This window comes from Cupressus sempervirens, chromosome 5 (assembly GCF_028749045.1).
Source record: "Cupressus sempervirens isolate cs-2001-9-10 chromosome 5, ASM2874904v1, whole genome shotgun sequence".
Classification (NCBI taxonomy): Eukaryota; Viridiplantae; Streptophyta; class Pinopsida; order Cupressales; family Cupressaceae; genus Cupressus; species Cupressus sempervirens.
Genome location: NC_143122.1, coordinates 487,334,422 through 487,355,305, shown reverse-complemented (window position 1 = coordinate 487,355,305; position 20,884 = coordinate 487,334,422).

Sequence of the window (20,884 nt, the reverse complement as noted above, 5' to 3'; positions counted from 1 at the left end):
CCATATGCATGTGTTAATAATTATCAACTTAGTTGATCACTTGATGATGCAATAAGCTATTGTATATGTGTTGATGATATCTATTTATGTGATGATGTTGATTGAACTAATGGTGAATGGAGATTGGTGTGAATTATATTTTGAGATGAGATCAATATTTCTTAAGTAGTATATGAAGTTTTAGACAGAAATATAATATTATTCTTATAGACTTTAAAGATGGACGAACTATGTTTTTTTCTTAATTGGTACATGAAATAGTGGAGTATTGTGCCTTAATATTATAAGAGTACTATGTTACAAAATACTATAGTTCTAGGTGGAGATGAATTTACTAATTATGTGGGAATGTGATTTAATCATAACATTTCATGTGGATTAGACCTAGTATGATTAAATGAATAATGATTAGAAGTTAAAGAATTGAATTGATGGATATGTCACAGTGTTTCAATTTTGAAAGTTAGCTATATTTGATCATTACTTAGAAATGAAAAAATCTTATTGAAATGAAATGAGGAATGTTTAAATTTGAATTTAATTTTTGCAAGTTAAATTGATGTGTGTGTGTGTATGTGTGAATGCGTGTGTGTTTCTTGAGATACTAATATTTGAATTGAGTGTGCAAGGAATTAACCATGGTACTAAATTAGAGAACCAAGAGTCAAACCTATGCCTAAATAGTGAAGCCAAGGTTGAATCTAATTAAGAGATTTTAACCATGATGTCTTTTATTTTAATTTGTAAATGTAAATTGAGTGTGTTTAATAAATTAATTTTATTATGTAATTAGTGACATGTCACTTGTAATATGTAATGTGATTTTATGGTGTCACTCAATACTTGTAATGTCCATGTGTAAATGACAAGTCAATTAAGGTTTAGCAAGGGACAACTAACCTAAAACTAAACCTAATAGAGTGCTTAAGATAAATTATAATGCCCCACTAAGGAACTCAAAAGAAATTAACCTGTTATGCCACTAAGCTTGCTAAATATTTATTTAAAATATTAAAACAACAAGAGACGATATAGCGAAAGCAATAACTCACATAAATACATAAGAAATACAATGACAACTGCATCTCTCAAAGGTTCCATGAAATTGAATCACATACATAAGTTTTATTAAGATTAAATATAATACATAACAAAATCCACATCATAGGATAACCATAAGTATGAAATCAAATGAAATAATATATAAGTACATAAGAGTACATAAGATGCCACATGACATTACCCAAAATGCAAACTCATCCTCTTTACAAGTTACATGGTATGAAATGATAAAAGAATATACATCACGATAAGATACAAGATCTCATAAGATCCCAAATAATCAAAGAAAAATAAATTAGAATATGACCATATAACATAATCACAAGAACAAAAGAATAGAACTACTGCACAAGTATATTCAACTACTACATCCAACTATTGAATCTTAATGGTATAAGGAACACTATCACCCAACCTTGTGGAGCCTAAATGCACCACTCCCATTATGCTAAGGAGATAATCTCAAGCCCCAAATGGATAACAATCCAAAACTCAAACAAGAATCTAGATTAAGAAAATTTGATAGAAATCTATTTCAAAGGTACCAAGTATACAAGTAACATCTAATCCCAAAGAAAACACAGACAGATAGGAAACCTAATATGGATGTGGGAAAGTGTCATAACATAAGCCAACTCTAAGGTTACCTTAGCAGCCTCTCTAGAATTTGTCCCCCTAGTGACTCTATGTGACATCAATATCATTTCTTATAGACAAGGCATACTAACGAGGATAGTTCACAACTGAGCTATAATGCCCCGCCCAGAGATCCTTGGAACAAGGATTCAATTCAAGCCAAGATAAAAAAAATTGCAAGTATGAATTCACATGAAAACATCATACAAAAATCACAAAAATTACAACAGAAGACTTCACCAACAATCCCAACAACTGATAGATCTCGAAACACCACTATGTAATTAACACAACCAAACTAAAGAATGAAAACCAAGATGACATCAGAACACAAAATATTCAATCTATCAAAGCATGGAAATTAAGTAAACCCAAAGGGTACTGAAAAAACCAAATTGCATTCTTAAAAAATGAGTGGAGATTCCCCTTTTTTTTTGTGTGAGGAAACACAATTAACAAATTTTTGTGTGAGGATGTACTCCTCCATGTGAGGATTTACAACAAACCATACATGAGGATCTACCCAATTGTGTGAGGACTTTCTTGGCCAAGTAGCCAAAACATCCGAAACTAGTGTTGGGTTTCACATGAGGATGCACTATAAGCTATACGAGGAAACTCAAAACACCACACAAGCTTTTGCATTCTCACATGAGAAAGTGCAATTTTGCACAAGGTTACAAAATAACAAGCTAGAAAACATAAAGATAAACAGCTAGGAAATAAATTTCTTTCACATTGAGGAGTACTAGATCCATAATTGAGGTGAAGGCACTCGAACAAAATAACTAAAATACAAAAACTACATCTAACCCTCTAACATAGCAGTGAAGGGAAATAATTAAAAGAGACATCATAATGTACAAAAGAAATATCAAAATGTACTAAAAAAAAAAAAAAAGTAAGTGCATGGTTCCTCCCAACCATAATAGCATCCTGAGACCTCGAAGGTCCTAGCCATCCCCTGTGTGTAACATCCCAAACTGCCAACTAGATAGTTAAAGTTGTCTTATAAGAACATCGCTACTAACATGTAATAACATCATAAGAACATGAATTCTAACATGCTAAACCAAAAGCAATAGATACTCCAACTAAGTAGATACATCACCTAATCATATGCCAAACATAATAATAAGGCAATGCGTCAAAAATAACATCATCTAAACATGATATACAAGAATTCCAATGAAAGTATAAATCACAAGAAAGCATACTCTGAAATTTGAAGTACCAAGTGAAAAAATCTAGCAATGGTCACACTGGGACAATAGACCATCTTTATACACTAGTCCCTAATAGTGGTATAGGTAGCTATGCCTACCAATCACATGAATTTTTTTTAGTGTGGAGCCTGATCAATCCCCAAGTGGGAGATTGTTAGTTTGTGGTGACTGATCAGAAAAGTGCTGTACATACTTCATTTTTTTGGGTCCTATTTGATTGAGATTTTGGGCTGATATGTAATTATTAATTTTAACCCTAAAGTGGTAAAATACTTGTATAAAAGGGCTTATGGTTAGGGATTGTTTCATAGTTGTGATGCAAAATTACTTCTTATGACAGTATTTAGCTATATGGGATTATAGATTGTAATTAGGTTGTAATCACTGGATTGTAATAATATCAGACTTGCTATTTGGTGGACATAGCCTAGGGATTGGGCGAACCACATTAAATATTTGTGTCATATGATCTTTTTTGTGTGATCTATTATTTTATGGTATTGGCTATATTTGCATGTAATTGTTATTTTTGTTTGTGGTTTAATCCTAAAAAGTGGTATCAGAGCGAGGTTGTCTTTCAATTATCCTCTACAAGAAAGTTTCATGATTGAGTGGGAGTGATGGAAAATGAGGGTAAGCTAAAGATTGATACATTTAATGGGTAGAACTTCTAGTTATGGAAGATGCAAATGGAAGACTATCTTTATCAGAAGGATTTATGGAAGTTGTTAGAAGGAAAAGCCAAGAATCAAGGATATATGTCAAATGATGAATGGAACCTATTAGACAAAAAGGAACTTGAAAGCATTCAATTATGCCTAGCACCATCAGTGGTCTTTAATATTACAAAAGTGAGGACAACAGAAGAATTGATGTAAACCCTAGAAAAACTATATGAAAAGCCCCCGACTTCAAAAAAATATTTCTCATAAAGCATTTATTTAATATGAAAATGGTAGAAGGTGGATCTATTAAAACTCATTTAAATGATTTTAATACTATTACAAGTCAGTTATCTTCTGTGGGTATCAATTTTGATGAAGAAATTAGGGCTCTCTTGATTTTGTGTTCTTTGTCTGAAAGCTGGAATAGTTTGGTAATGGCTATGAGTAATTATATTTTTAGATCTAGTACCCTAAAATATGATGATGTGATTGGTGTTATTTTGAGTCAGGAAATTCGTAGGAAAACCTCAGGTGGATATACATTAGGAAGTGCTTTGAATGCACAAATCAGGGGTAGAAGGACTAAGAGAGGAAGTAATTCTAGAAATTATGGGAAATCAAGAGGAAATTCAAAGGGGAGGACGTCTCAATCAAGAGGATCAAATGATTGCTAGTACTATGGGAAACTAGGGCACAAAAAGAAAGATTGTTGCAATAGAAAGAAAAATGAAGGAGATTTAAACTAGATGGAGACAAGGAAGCAAATGTGGTAAGTAAAAAATTTGAAGAGGATGCTTTGCTTCTTCTTTTAGAAAGTGTTGATGATTCATGGGTTTTAGATTTTGGTGCTTCATTTCATGCTACACCTCATAGAGGTTATTTCATTGATTATGTCCAAGGGGATTTTGGACTTGTTTATTTGGGGGATAATCAACCTTGTCAGATTGTTGGAAAGAGAAAAGTTAAGTTGCAAAATGGGAATCATTAGCTAGTACATGAGGTAAGACATGCTCCAAGGCTAAGTAGGAATTAGCAGAGCAACTCGGTGATGAGGGTTGTGTAGTTACTTTTAATGATAAAAATTGGAAGGTTTCAAAAGGTTCCCTTGTAATATCAAAAGGTGTGAAAGTAGGCATCTTATATCTTTGTATAGGTCATATTGTCCCTTCTACTTTAATTGTTTCAAAGAAAAATAAATGTTTAGGAATAGTTGCTACAATTGAGTAGGGAGAACAAATAACTGTTGTAAATTTTGATACAGTGCTATGGCACAACAGACTTGGGCACATGAGTGAGAAAGGTCTAAAAGTACTTCATTTAAAGAAAGTTTTAACAAGCTTGAAATGTGCTAATATGGATTTATGTGAAATTTGTGTGTATGGAAAATAGAAGAAAGTGAGTTTTGTGAAGATTGGGAAGAAAAACAGAAAGGAGAAATTAGAGCTTGTGCATACCGATGTATGGGGACTAGCTCAAGTATCTTTCCTTGGAAACTCTCATTATTATATTACATTTATTGATGATGCAACTAGAAAAGTATGCGTTTATTTTCTTAGATAGAAATCTGATGTATTTCAAACGTTTAAGAAATAGAAATGCTTGGTTGAAAATGAGATTGGTAAGAAATTAAAATGTCTTAGATCTAATAATGGCGGTGAGTATTGTAGTCATGAATTTGAAGATTATTGTTCCACTAATGGTATTCATAGACAAAAAACTATTCCAAGGACTTCATAGGAAATCAAGTGGCTAAACACATGAATAGGACTATAATGGAGCATGCAAGGAGCATGAGGTTGCATGTTGGGTTTCCCTTACACATGTGGGTAAAGGCTATCAAAATTATTGTATATTTGATTAATAGAGGTCCCTCTACTCTTTTGAGTTGTGGTATTGTAGAGGAAGCATGGACTGGTAAGAAAGTCAGTTATTATTTTCTCAAGACCTTTGATTGTGAAGCTTTTTCTCATATAGATTCTAAAAATAGAACCAAGCTAGAAGCTAAGTCAAAAAAAATGTGTATTTGTTGGATATGGCATTAATGAATTTGGTTATAGGCTTCGAGATTTTGAAAATCATAAAATTGTAAGAAGCAAGGATATCATATTCAATGAGAAAGTGTTGTACAAAGATCTATTGTAGCAACATGAGAAGCAAGAAGATGATTATGTAGTGTTGGATGATACTCAAAAAGATGATGTTCCAGCCATTCCTCATGATATGCAAAAACCACAATAACAAATACCCCACATGCACCAGTGAATGGTAGACTATGAAAAAGGCAAATTAGACGTCCAAAAATATTTTCTCCCTCTTTGTATTCAATTTTAGTTACTGATGCTGGTGAAACTAAATTTTATGATGAAGCTGCACTAGTGGATACTAAGATTCAGTGGGAGTCTGCAATGAAAGATGAAATGGATTCTTTGCTGAAGAATAAGGCATGGGATTTATGCAAGTTTCCTATAGGTAAAAGAGCTTTATAGAATAAGTGGGTTTACAAGTTAAAAGAAGAGGATGGAGGTAAGACAATATTTAAAGCTAGGTTAGTTGTGAAAGGATTTGTAGAGAAAAGGGGCATTGATTTTGATGCGATATTTTCTCCTATTGTTAAGATGACTTCTATCCATACTATTTTAAGTCTTGTGGCTATTGAAGATTTTCATTTAGAGTAGCTTGATGTTAAAACAACCTTCCTTCATGGTGATTTGGATGAAGAGATATATATGGCTTAACCACAAGGTTTTGAGGTCAAAGGTAAGGAGAACTTAGTGTGCAAATTAAAGAAGAGTTTATATGGCTTGAAGCAAGCACCTCGATAATAGTATCTAAAATTTAATAGTTTTATTGATGAGCATGGATACAATAGGTTTCATTTAGATCATTGTGTCTAGTTTAAGAGGTTAGATGATGACAACTACATTATTTTATGTTTATATGTCGATGATGTGCTTGTAGTTGGGTCTAACATGGATCATATTAAGCGGCTAAAATGCCAGTTAGCACATGCATTTTCTATGAAAAAATTGGAGACAGCAAAAAAAATCCTTGGTATGAAGATTTGCAGAGATAGAACAAATAGAAAATTGACACTATTTTAGGTTGATTATGTGGAGAAGGTGTTGCAATACTTCTCTATGGAGAATGCTAAAGCTATCAGCACACCTTTACCTAGTCATTTGAAGTTAACTAAGGAGATGTGTCCCAAGACACAAGAAGAGTAGTATAAGATCTCCAAGGTACCCTATACTTCAGCTATAGGAAGCTTGATGTATGCTATGGTATGTATCAGGCTAGATATTGCACATGTAGTGGGAGTTGTTAGTAGGTATATGAGTCATCCAAGGATTGAGCATTGGAATACAGTTAAATGGATTCTCAGATATTTGAGAGGAGCATCCAATAAGTGTTTATAGTTTGGAGGCTCTACTACTAATCTATAGAGCTATGTTGACTTAGATTTTGTAGGGGATATTGATACCAGGTGGAATATGATAGGTTATATCTTTACTATTGGTGGGGCAGCCATGAGCTAGGTTTCTAGGTTACAAAAGGTTAATGCTTTATCCACTACATATGCAAAGTATGTAGCTACTACATAGGCAACCAAGGAGATGATATGACTACAATTCTTCTTAGAAGAATTAGGACACCCTTAGAAGGATAATTATTTGTTTACAAATAGTCAGAGTGTCATTTATCTTGCCAAAAATTTAGCTCTGCATTCCAAGACCAAACACATATAGTTGTGTTACTATTTCATTTGGTCAATTTTGGAGGATGGACAATTAAAGCTAGACAAGATACATATAGTTGACAATCCAACAGATATGTTGATAAAGGTAGTAACAAGGGATAAGTTGAACTCCTCTTCAAATTTGGTTGGTCTTCTAGACTAAACATGAATAAAAGAACAACAAAGTCTAGGGTGGTTTGATCTAGTGGGAGCCTCATAGAGTAGCAACATAGCTACAAGATCAATCTCGAAGTGGGATGTTGTTGTTTAGTATGGAACTTAATTAGTCCTCAAGTGGGAGATTGTTAGTTTATGGTGATTGATCAGGAAAGTACTATACACACTTCATAAATTCTTTGGGGCTCAGGGCATTGCCCCAAAATTTTTATTTTTGGATCCTATTTTATCAAGATTTTGGGCTGCCAAGTAATTATTAATTATAACCCTAAAGTGGTAAAAATACTTGTATAAAAGGGCTTTGGGTTAGGGATTGTTTCATAGTTGTGATTCAAAATTGCATTGAGCTGTAAGGGATTACAAATTGTAATCATCTTGTAATCACTGGATTCTAATAATATCAGGCTTGTTGTTTGGTGGATGTAGTCTAGGGATTGGGTGAACCATGTTAAATCTTGGTGTCTTATGTTCTTTTCTATGTGACCTATTATTTGTAATATTGGTTATATTTGCATGTAATTGTCATTTTTGTTTTGTGGTTTAATCCTAACAATTAAACTCATAGGTCTACTCCCATTATGCTAATGGAGATAAAGTTCCAACCACAAACACACTCAAGAAAATGTCCATGGATAACACTCATGCTAGATAATAATGATGATTGAAACCAAGATCAAGAAACAATGCAAGTATAATAGGTCCTATTCAGACACTTCATGGCTACCATGTAGGGGATGACATCATGGAGAGTCACTTGGCATCCAAAATCCTAAGATCAGATTGTGCATCTCAACTCCCCAATAGAAAGCTCTCTCACTAATATTTTATTATCTTAAATTTTATTACCACCCAATATTTTATTTAGTTATCACTTACTTAAAACTTCCTCTACCAACCCACTAGGAAATGCTCTCTAGGATGTGAGATAGAAGTTCCCTCCATATGCTACCCAACCCTACCCATGCTCATCTAATTATGAGTTCCAATAGGCATGCATATTCCTAACCCAACCCCAATGATCATAACTCCCAAAAATACCATGGAAGATTAGGCCTCGCAAGTCACTTGACAAATGCACATGCATGTACTCATGTGTGGCACACCATCATCATGAAGATCATAATAGAAGGGCTGGATTATAACTCAATGTAAGATAACACTCAACTAAAAACAAGCTCGAGAGGATGGATTCTACATGAATCCTAATGAATAAAAAACCATACATCATGAACTCACTCAATTGACCTCAATCTGGGAGTATGGATTCTACACAAATCCAAATAATAGAACAAGACCAAACATTATGAATTCACTCAACCAACCCCAATCTAGGAGTATGGATTCTACATGAATCCTAGTGTCCATAAAATAATAACAAGGGTCCAAAAGAAACGATAACACCAAGTATAAAATTACTCAACCAAACACAAAGTTGAGAATATGGATGTGACATGCATCCCAATGCAAACATAAAAGTGCAAAAATGGTCTAACTAACATCCTATAGATAATCCAAGTCCTAGACCAACATCATGCCAAGAAAACCCAAAAAAATTCGGAGGCATGCAAATTGTGTGAAACCTCAAAACTCAAAAACTTCAAAATTAAAACCTATTTGGTATTAGGACACAAGAGCCATGAATATCAAATAAAACTTGGGTTTGAAGTTTGTATGCAAAAATGACTAGCATAATGGTGTGAAACCCAAAACCCCAGAAATAGGGAAATGCTCATATCTGCCCAACCAAGTAGAGTTAACATATAGAAATGGAAGGGACCACTAGTTCTTAACCTCCTAACAAATGACTACCAAAAAGAGAAGTATAAATAGAGACAAAATAATAAAATGGGAAAGCCCTACCTCACATTTGAAAGAGAAAAATGGTAATCTGAACCATAAAATAAAAATCTCACAGAAGTCAAAAATCACAATAATCCAAGGTCTCCCCAAGCTAGATCCAATGAGACTGATCTCGTGATGATCCCATGCCTGTAGCCCCCACAATGAACAAAATAGTAATTCCTCATGAAGAGGATTTTGAGTTTTACTCTCAATCTTTCTAATTCAAAAGTGAGAAGTGAAGAATTAAATTCCTTTTTCAATACTTATTCACTTTTTGAGTGAATAAAGAATTAGGGAAAATAACTAGGAGAACTAGTTAAATCTTGAATCTACCCAAATGGAAACAGGCTATTCCATGTAATAGGAATTCATCTATGGAAAAGATGCAAAAAATTAAAATAAAATAAATTTCGAAAACCCCAAAATCACATAATTTCCTTAATAACCTATGTGACAATGTGAACTTCTAAATGCAAAGACATGCTCATAGGTCTAGTCACATAATACAAATAAGTCTATATTTAAACAAATCACTAGAAGGCTTAATTTAAACATTTAAATAGATATGTTGACCATATAGGGATGATTTTGGTAAATATGAACAACTAAATCACTAACTTCATGTACCACTACCAGGGATATAAATCTTGCACACTAAAACACACGATCAAGTGCAATTGCATAGATAACATAGTTGAATCAATAAATATATTAAACACCTGATTTAACTATTTATTCAATAATACTAAAATAATCCATTTACACCTCACTTTCACATATAGCATAATGAAGTAAATAACCATAGCATTAAATCCATCACATAACATAATCAGAGATATGTCCAAACATCGAATAACCAAATATCATCATAAAGCATACTATGATCTCAAAATGGCATCATCATGCAATTATGATCAACTAAACAACATAGTAGTCTAACATCTATGATACTAAAATCAAAGTATAACATTTGACCCTCAGGTCACCTCAAACATAAAATATAACATGAGTAATAATTATCTCTCAGATCAAAAAATAACAAGGTAAATATCCGCAAGACATTAGTCAGAAGTAAGGGTTGTCATGTGTGAGAACCTAAGGAAGATAGGGAGTAAAAGGTTTTGCTTCATCAAGTGACCTAAGAGAAGAGTCTAAATTGGCATGTTAAGAAAGAAGGTTTAAGTGTATGAATGCTTGAAGGGTGAACAAGCTATTAAAACTAAAATGTGTGAAAGACAAGTAGAATGGATGACTGTAACAAAAACCTATAATTTGTAAATAGAGCTATAAGTTGTTATCAGATCAAGCCTTATTGTTACTCTCTTATCATTGTATCAGTGTAGGGTAAATCCCTTGGATTAAGGTTGACCTAATAGTCATTTGTAAATTCTTTAACTGGTTGATATTCTAAGTAAATGGTCTAAAGTCCTCCAACAAGACTCACTCCTAATAGGGTGATTAAATTTTTTTAATAGGGTCACATTTAATAGTGTGTATTATAACCTTTAACAGGGTTGGCCTTTCATAGAGCATCACTTTAGAAGAGTGAAAAAGAGTAGCATGTTACTAGTGGTTTTTCCCAAATTGGATTTCCACATAAATCATTGTGTCAAGTGTGTTGATTAATCTATTATTTTTTATGTTTACATTTTTGCAAGTTGATTTAATAGTAACCTACAAGTTCTTAAGTGATTACATAATCTTTTGGATGCATGCATGATGATAAATGTTTATGGGTTCACTAAGCTATGAAAAATTTTACTTATACATATGGACCTTGGATAACTGATTCACCCCCCTTCTCAATTATTCTAAAGTATTCCAAAAATTGGTATTAAAGCCATCTGATTAAGGGGACTAGTTTGAAGGTACTAGAAGCATAAATATCAAGATGTCAAAAAGAGAAGTACCCAAGCTTAATAGAGATAACTTTCCTGCATGAAAAAGTTTGATGAAGCTACACCTAAGAGAACTTGGAGATCATGCACAATCTACCATTACAACTGAGCATGTTGATCATGTTGGAGCCCCAACTTCGAGGATATGAGAAAGAAGAAAGAACATAACTAGGCAATGTTGGAGATTTCCTTTGCCCTAAGTTATACTAAATTTGATGATATCAAAAATTTTGATAGTGCAAAGAAAATGTGGGATGTCTTAACCACCATCTATGGAAGAGAGAGTAATGTTCTGAGAGCCAATGTTGAAAGTCTCAAAGGTAAGTTTGATGATATCATAATGGAAGAAGTTGAAAATATTGCTTAATATGTCACCAGAACAAAAGAAGTTGTCAATGCAATAAGAGGAGCTACTTGTAAAATAGATGATGATACTATACTAAGTAAAGTTTTAAGGACACTATTGCCTATATATTATATAAGAATTTTTGTAATTCAAGAGCTAAGATGTATATGAGGGAATAATCTATCGCTTAAAGGTCTAGTAGGAAGACTCGCTAACTTTGAGCTATCTAACTTTGATAATTACAAACCTGAGAATATTGAATTCGCTTTCAATGCTAAAGTGTCATTGAAGGAACCTAATGAGAAGAAAAAGCTAAAGTATGTGTCTAGTGATAGTGATACAAATGAGGAGGATATAGAACAACTTGAAGCACTACTAGTAAGAAGATTCCAAAAAGGCAAAGGCAAGTTCAAAGGTAAATTAACTATTATTTATTTCAATTGCAATTAGGTTGGTCATATTGCTTCTAGATGTCTAGAAAAGAACTACAAAGGTGGTGAAAAATGAAAAAGTAGGAGAGATGAAGATAACAAGGACTACAAAGACAAAGACAAAAGGTCATGCTACATTGCTGAAGAGGAAAAAAAAGATGAATCTCATGCACATGATGATGAAGTGGTGTATGTTCCAATGAAGGATAAATCTAATGAAGATGAAGCAACCAAAATTTTGATTTTTGTGAACAAGAGTGACAAATGGATCATTGACAGTGGGCATTCACATCATATGATTGAAGAAAAAAGTAAGTTCATTACCCTGAATTGTTATGATGGAAATAGTGTGAGATTTGGTAATGATGCACCATGTTTGATAAAAGGAAAAGGTTCTATCAAACTCACAGATAATATTTTATGTGAAAATGCTTACTATGTCGAAGGACTTAATTATAATCTCTTGAGTGTGTCACAACTGAATAATTTAGTACATAAGGATGAGTTTGAAAATACTACTACTAAGATATATGACATAAATGGAAAACTAATTGGAAAGGGTGATCAAACTAGGAATAATTTGTTATATCTTGTTATAGAGGATGCTACTTGTCTAATTGTAAAATTTGTTGATGTGTGACTATGGCACAAAAGGTTATGTCATGTCAATTTTCATAACCTAGTCAACATCAATAATATGAGAAAAGTTAGAGGTTTTCCTTAGTTGAACAAGCCTAATAATGTAATATCCAAACAATGTTAGTTAGGAAAAATGACAAAGTCAAGTTTTAAGAGTAAAACTCATACCTCTAAAGGTATACTAGAGATTGTTCATATTGACTTATGTGGACCAATTGAAGTGCAAAGATAAAAAGGAGATAAGTACATTATGATGTTTGTTGATGACTATTCTAGAATGATGATAGTTATGTTTTTGAAACATAAATCTGATACTTTCCAAATGTTTATGTGGTACTTAGAAAGAGTTGAGAAAGAAATAAGTAAAAGTATGAAGTGTTTGAGATCTAATAGAGGAGGAGAATTTACATCAAATGAGTTTGAGATGTTTTGTAATGACAGAGGAATTAAAAGATAGATATATTTCCCGAGAACCCCTCCACAAAATGGAATAGCTAAAAGGAGAAACATATCTATAATAAACTATGCTAGAACACTTATGATGGAGAAAAATGTTTCTTTGAATACTAGAGACAAGCTATAAGTATAGTTGTCTATATGTTGAACTGTGTACAAGTTAAGAAAGGTACTCATTCAACACCTTTTTAACTATGGTATGGATACTCACCCAATGTAAAATACTTTAAGGCATTTGATAGAAAATGCTACGTTCTATAAGTGTCTAAATACTAACACTAACAATGTTGTGTAAAGTGCAAATGTGAATTTTGATGAATATGAAAAAGTAAATGAAGTTGAACCTATTAAAGAACTAGAAGAATACAAATCATTTGTATACTCTTATGAAGGAATTCCTGGTGAAGAAGATGCTACAAATAAAGCTACAAACTATTAGTAAGTTTCAGTGACTGCTGAGTCACATACTATGAATGTTGAGTTGCATTCAAGAACCAAGATATATTTAGATGCTAAGTTAAGAAATGAAGTCGAAGAACATTCTGATTCTGAGATCAATGTATATGAAAGATATGTTTTGCTACTTAATAGAGATGTACATAGTGACTCTAAAGCTGAAAGATAAAATGAAGAAACTAGAGCTGAACCAAGATTATCCAAATATGTCAAGAGAGATCATCCTACTATATATATTATTGGACAAAAAGATGCTAGACCAATGACAAGAAATAGATTGAGAAATGATACGTATTTAATAAGCATGAAAGAACCTAAATCAGTGAGAGATTCCTTAGAAGAAGTATATTGGAGTAAATCCATGGAAGAGGAGATTGAACAAACTGAGAAAAATAAAACATGGACTCTAGTTCCTAGACTAGAAGACAAAAATGTGATTGGCCCCAAGTGGGTGTTTAGAAATAATCTAGATGAAAATGGTGAAGTCACAAGGAACAAGGAAAGATTAGTTTGCAAAGGATATGCACAAGAAGAAGGAATTGAATATGGAGAGATATTTTCTCTTGTTGCCAGATTGGAAGGAGTAAGAACTTTACTTGCTTATTCTACATACAAAGGTATCAAAGTTTATCAAATGAATGTTAAATCTACATTTATGAATGGAATATTAGAGGAAGAAGTTTACATAGAACAACCAAAAAGTTTTTTTGATGTTAACAATAAGAACATGGTATTTAAACTACACAAAGCTCTATATGGTTTGAAACAAGCACCAAGAGCATGGTATGAGAGACTTCATAACTATCTTGTGAAGATTGGATTTGAAAGGACTGATGATAACAACAATCTATACATAAAGACAAAAAAAGGCAAAGGTATTTTGTTATTTGAAATTTTTGTTGATGATATCATATTTGGAGGTCAAGATGCTTTGTGTAAAGATTGTGTAAATGAAATGAGACAAGAATTTGAGATGTCTACATTTGAAGAGATCAAGTTCTTTGTGGGTTTGCAAGTATAGTAGATGAAATATGGTACATACATCACTCAGTCACAATATGTCAAGGAAATACTAATTTATTTTTTATTAGAGGATTATAACACCTATGGTGATAGGACACAAGTTGTCAAATAATGATGATTTAGCTAAGGTGAATCAAACATTGTATATGTCTATGATTGTATGGTACATAGTAGACTTGACATTGCATTATTTATAAGGATAGTTGCAAGATTCTCTACTAATCCTAGGGAGAATCAACTGATGGATGTAAAGAGAATAATGAGATATCTGAAAGGAATAGAGGAGTTCGATCTATACTATATGAAAAATGAAAAATTTGGATCAAGAGCTTATATTGATGTTGATTGGGTTAGAAACATTGACAACAAAAAGAGCACAAGTGGAGGAGCATTTTTCTTAGGCAAGAGGCTGGTTACATGAACTAGTAAGAAACAAAATTGCACATCACAATCTACTATTGAAGTTGAATATGTTGTTGCTATTGTAAATTGTACAAATATTATATGGATCAAATATTTACTCAAAGGTATGAAGGAAGAGATCACATAACCAATGACACTTTATTGTGATAATACAAGTGTTGTCAATATATCAAAGAATCTTCTAATGCACACAAAGACAAAGAACATTGCAATCAAGTATCATTACTTGAAAGAATTAGTTCAAGATAAAGAGGTGAAGATGGAATATGTTAACACAAAGGAGAAAATTGTTGATATCTTCACAAAAGAATTACCTAAGGATGCTCATGAGTATCTAAGAGGTAAAATAGGGGTGATACCCCTATCAAAGGCTATCTAAGTAACAAAATGAGTGCCCTGCATCAATTAAATTGATTTCATACGTTACACATTGATGCAGAAGATCTTACTTTAGGAGCTGCCTAAAGTAATCAAAGAGCTGGAACTACAAATTAGTCACAAGTAAGATGATAGAGGGAGAAACTCAAGAAGTCCATATCTGCATGTCAAGATGAAAATTCTTTGGCATTGTTGTCAAAGAGGGAGATAATTGCTAATCAAGGGAAATACAAGAAAAATAAATAAAGGGAGATAATTACATAGAGGGAAATAATTTCTAATCAAGTAGTATACACAAGAAAGAGGAAGATAGTTACTGATCAAGAGAATAAAGAAAGAGAAATCCAAACGTCTACCTAGTAAGAGGGAGATACAAGAAGACATTTAGAGGGAGTTATAAGAAAGAGTTTTGTAACCTATTCAGAATATGGAAACTATTGATGGAGGGAGAGATTTCAATACATAGAATTATTTTCTTTTTGGTATTGTCTTACTATTTTAACCTAGTCAATTTGGTTGATCAATTTGGTTTGTCATCAATACCAAAGAGGGAGATTGTTGAGAATAGATTGAAGAAGATTGTTGAAGGAGTATGATCAATATGATCTAATCATTGTTTAGTCACTAATGTCAAACTTGATATTTATTGGTAAGACAACTACTTATATGATTTAAGTACTATCGCTTATTTGATTAATGAAGATGATTTGATCAAAAGATGTAACAATAGCACCTAGAGAAAAAGTTAAGTTATGATTATGTAAAGGAGTACAAGAATCACTTAAAACAGTGATAATATGATGTATTGATTACAAAGACCGGTTACACTATGAAAGTTTAGAAGAACAAGTTAGACAAAGTTTGTTTGCCAAGATTAACCCAGTGGATAGTAGGTGCCCAATGAAGCCAGTGCAAACTGAGTAGAAAATTAGTTTGAGCTAAGTAAAAGTCTATTCTAGTGTATGCCAAGAAAAATAATAGATGTCAAGTGAAGTTTAGTTGATGCCAAACACTAGTTGTAGTGCCTGCCCTCATTTACATTTTTCTGGACACATTGTTGAACTCTTTTATACTAGTTGTATGATGATGGTTAGTAGTATTGTTTTGAGACTATCAGATATTATGCTAGGGATTCAGTTGATGTATGATGAGATTACTTAGACTCTGCATTTCATATATGCAAGATGATTGTTACATTACTTTCAATTATTGATGATGATTAGTTAGATGGTTATTATCACATGTGTTTTCTTATGGATACTTAACCCATACTTGCATGTGTAGGGAGTTGTAGTCACCTGCTAGTCAAGATCTACATGATGCACCACTTCTTGCCATTGCCTATTTAGCTTTATATATATATATATATATATATATATATATATATATATATATATATAGTATGTAAATGCATGGTTTTTATGCAAGTTACAGGTACTGGGTATCAACTTTCCTGAATTGGCAGGATGAGCGTACTCTATTGTACTATCTCAATGGTAAGAGAGGAGAGATATATTCTCAAGTCCAAATCCTAAATCCTTAAACCATTTGTCCTAGAAAGGTAGGACAAGTATCTGAGATACTTTACCTTTCGAATGTGTTGGATGACATAATTTGTGATTTTGACCCTTTAGACTGATTTTGTATGGATTGTTCTATGATGGGTTTTTATATTTTATCTTGGAGGTCTATGGTGAATTTTCTATTAATTAAGTATTAAATTAAAAGATTTAATTAATAATTTAATTATTTTGGGAAAAATTAATATAATATCATGATCTTTTGATATTTTGATTTTAATTAATTAAATGGAAATTAATTGAGAAAAAGAATTAAATAAAAGAAATTAAAATTAACAATAATAATAAAATAATAAATAAATTATAATAATAGAAATAATAAAAGAATTAAAATAAAAGTTATAAGCTTTCCTAGGAGTAAAAACACCTCTTGATTGCACATATGTCAACAACACAAGAGTTAGTGCACAATTAAGCACATGGTGTCTACAACCTTGTGACTCATCTAGAAGGTTGAAAAATACTCATGCTTAGTTGTCAAAACCTTTTGGTTGTTTCTAGAGACATTCTAGGTGCTTCCTGAGAGTTCTTTATATTTAGGCACTCCTAGAAGCTTAGGGAGCATGTTTGGAGGACCCGAGAACATTGGAGATGGAAGGAGCTTGCTCTGCAGGTTCTAAGGAGAAGTGATTTAGCATCAGTGTCTAGGCAGACACTTGTGATTTTGGCATATGATATTTTTCTTCTTGCAGTCCCTATCTTCTTCATGTCTTCTAGATGCTTTTTGAGAATTTTCATGTGTTGAATATCTTGGTTGTATGCATTCTTGTTATGGGTAGTTAAATTCTATCTAAAAAAATTCCACATGCGTAGATCTGAGGAAACTATGGGGCTAGGGTTTTCAGATGCATATGGACAAACCTATTTAAAAGAATTAATGGGTAAATTTAGAGAACCATTATTTTAAAGGGAAATTCTTAATTTAGAGAATTAGAAAACCCTTTTTGTTTAAAAGTTATATATGTTCTCTTTTAAAATATATAAAATTTGCATACATACATATATATATATATATATATATATATATATATATATATATGTTTATTTAAAAACGTTGCTTTTAAAAAACATGACAGCTGAAATCATTTAAAATAAATTATTTTGATGTGCTTTTGGCAAATGCTTTTGAAAATGTTTATTAAAATAAAATTTAAAAAAATAACATATATTTTGGGGTGGGTGAGGTTGATACCCACCGCACTCCACCTGCCTTATTAGTTCTAGTAGTGTACCTGCACAAGTCGTAGAGTACCCGCATGTTCGCAGGGTACTTGCGACCCACGAGTCGCATGGCCTTCCTTTCAATATAGTTCGCGACACATATATATGTTGCGACCATTATCATAATTGTGGGTACATTTTATACTCCACTCACCATGCTCCCCACTGACGTAATGTTAATTCACCATCATGGGTTACAGGGTACCTACACAAGTAGTGTACCCACGATAATATTTGATAATAAATTTTTATATTTTACAAATATTTTAATATTAACAATAATAACATTATTAATAAAGTTTTCAATATAAGAATATTATTTAAGGATTGTTGTTAAATAACTAATGAATATTTGTATTAATATAAATTAATAAATAAATCATTAAATTAATATTATTAGGGGCATTTTGAGATAGGAGATTATTAATTAATTTAATTAAAATTTACTTAATTATGAATGATAGTATATTTAGTTTTATATAATTATTAATTAATTCAATTAAATTCAATTTAATTGAGATTAGCTAATAATTGAATTATAGTAATAAGTTATAGATCAATTTAAATAATTGGAATTTAGTTGAGATCAAATTAGGGGGGAGAATATAACGGAGATGAATTCATGATGATGGTTTGTGATAAATCAAATCAATGGAAGATCATTAATTCAAATATTTATCCCTAGTTGATTTCTAGAAAGGTTGATGGGGTTAAACTTTAATTGAATCAACAAGCATTATCTGATATTATATAGTTAATTGTTGATTACTGAGAAGTTAATAAGGATATTATATAGTTATTAATTAATTTAATTAATTGTAAATTTAATTATATAATGGAGTTAAAAATGATATGATTGTTTTAAAGAAACTATGAACTATCTACTTGAATGTTGATAAGTCTTATTTTGAATAATGGGAGACATCTTTTGGAAATAAGTGTTAATTAACTTGATTAAATTTAATTGAATTGGCATTGGAAAGGGTTGATTTCAAGATAACAGGGGGGTAAACCTTAATCAATTCAACTGTATATATGAAATAATTATAGGGTAGAAGAGAGTCTTTCACTTGACAATAAACCCTAAGAAATGAGAGCTTTAGTGAATCTGATAATCATTGAGTTATGTAGTCAAATTAATTGTAAATTAATTAAATATAATTGATAATTGAGTTACGCCAAGGAGTATAACTGATATGATCATTGATGATACCAATGTTAATGAAATTGCAAATTATTATATTGAGATTTGATAAGTTTTGTTTATAGAGATAAAAGGGTTGACTTGGAGATTAAACGAAGAATTTTATACACTTGAAGTATACTTGCAAATGGAAACTGAGACCTCCATACTCAATTCAACTATGTAATTTTAGCAAACCAAAAACATGTGCTTGCATTTTGTGTTTTCTCTATGCTTCTTGTTTTTGGGTTTTGGGTTGACTAGTTGTTGACCAGTTATAGGACATCTACCAAAGGCTCGGGGGTTATGAGTGTGATGGCATGTTGATGTTATTTGATCTCGATCTTTCTAAACTCAACCATGGTTATGTGATGGTATGCTCTATGAGATGTTTGTATTTACTAATTGTTATTGCTCATCAGTCTTCTTGAGTGAAGCTGAGTTATAGGTATCTGAGACATTTGACCTAACCATTTTTGAGTCATCAATCAGTTATACTTGGGTTACTTTCAAGTCACCTTGATGGGACTGAAGTGTTGATTTATATCTTGATGATGTCATGTTGTGACATGTTTTGACTAGACCATTTTGGAGTCTTCGATCAATATTACATTGAGATACTTTTTGATTTCTTATTAAGAACCAATGATTATTTTGATTATCAGTGATACCTTCAATTTCCAATAGAGAACTGTTGTGGTCATGATTATCTATGGATGCTTTTCAGTTGACTCATGGAGATTTGATGTTTATATTATGGGTTATCTTTTGGTATTTTGTGATTTATGATTCCATGAGCTTAGGGTAGGTTATCTACTTGTAGTGTCAAGAAGTGGCTTGCAATGGGGGTTGGGGCCCTGAGAGGCTGCCAGGGTAACTAATTGTAAGTTGTTTTAATAAGTGAAAACATTACACCTAATACTAACTTCATGAACCTAATAAGATAATTTTTTGTTCTCGCCCATGCCTCGAGTGCTAGTATAGACTAGGATGGGAGTAGAGAGAATGCTTGGTTGTGACCTTGCATTTTGTAGTATGCCTCGTCTATATGAGAGGATACTAGTGGTTGCATAGGGATCACTAAGGGGTTGGGGTCTATTAGGAGACTACTAGGGTAACTCTAGCGTAATCTGTGTGATGAAATTTTCTCGCTTGCATAGTAGGTTTCCTACATGTCTTTGTGTGCCTCTGGGTTTAGATGTTGATTTGTGATTGGAACCTTTGAGTTAGTATACTTTTAGGATTCCTAGACTGAGAGAGTATTTGTGCTATGTGATTTGGAAGCCTGTTTGGGACTTGAGATTATCTCCTCAGTGTGGTGGGAGTGGACCATCTAGGTACCACACGGTTGGGTGGTAGTGCATTTCCATTCTTATCATTGTGGCTGATGCATTCTTTTTTGGCATCTATCTTCATTCTGCTCATGGATTATGATGGTGGACACGTATCCTTACATTGATGATTTTCATATGTTAGATGATGTTATCTTATGCTTTACTTTGCATG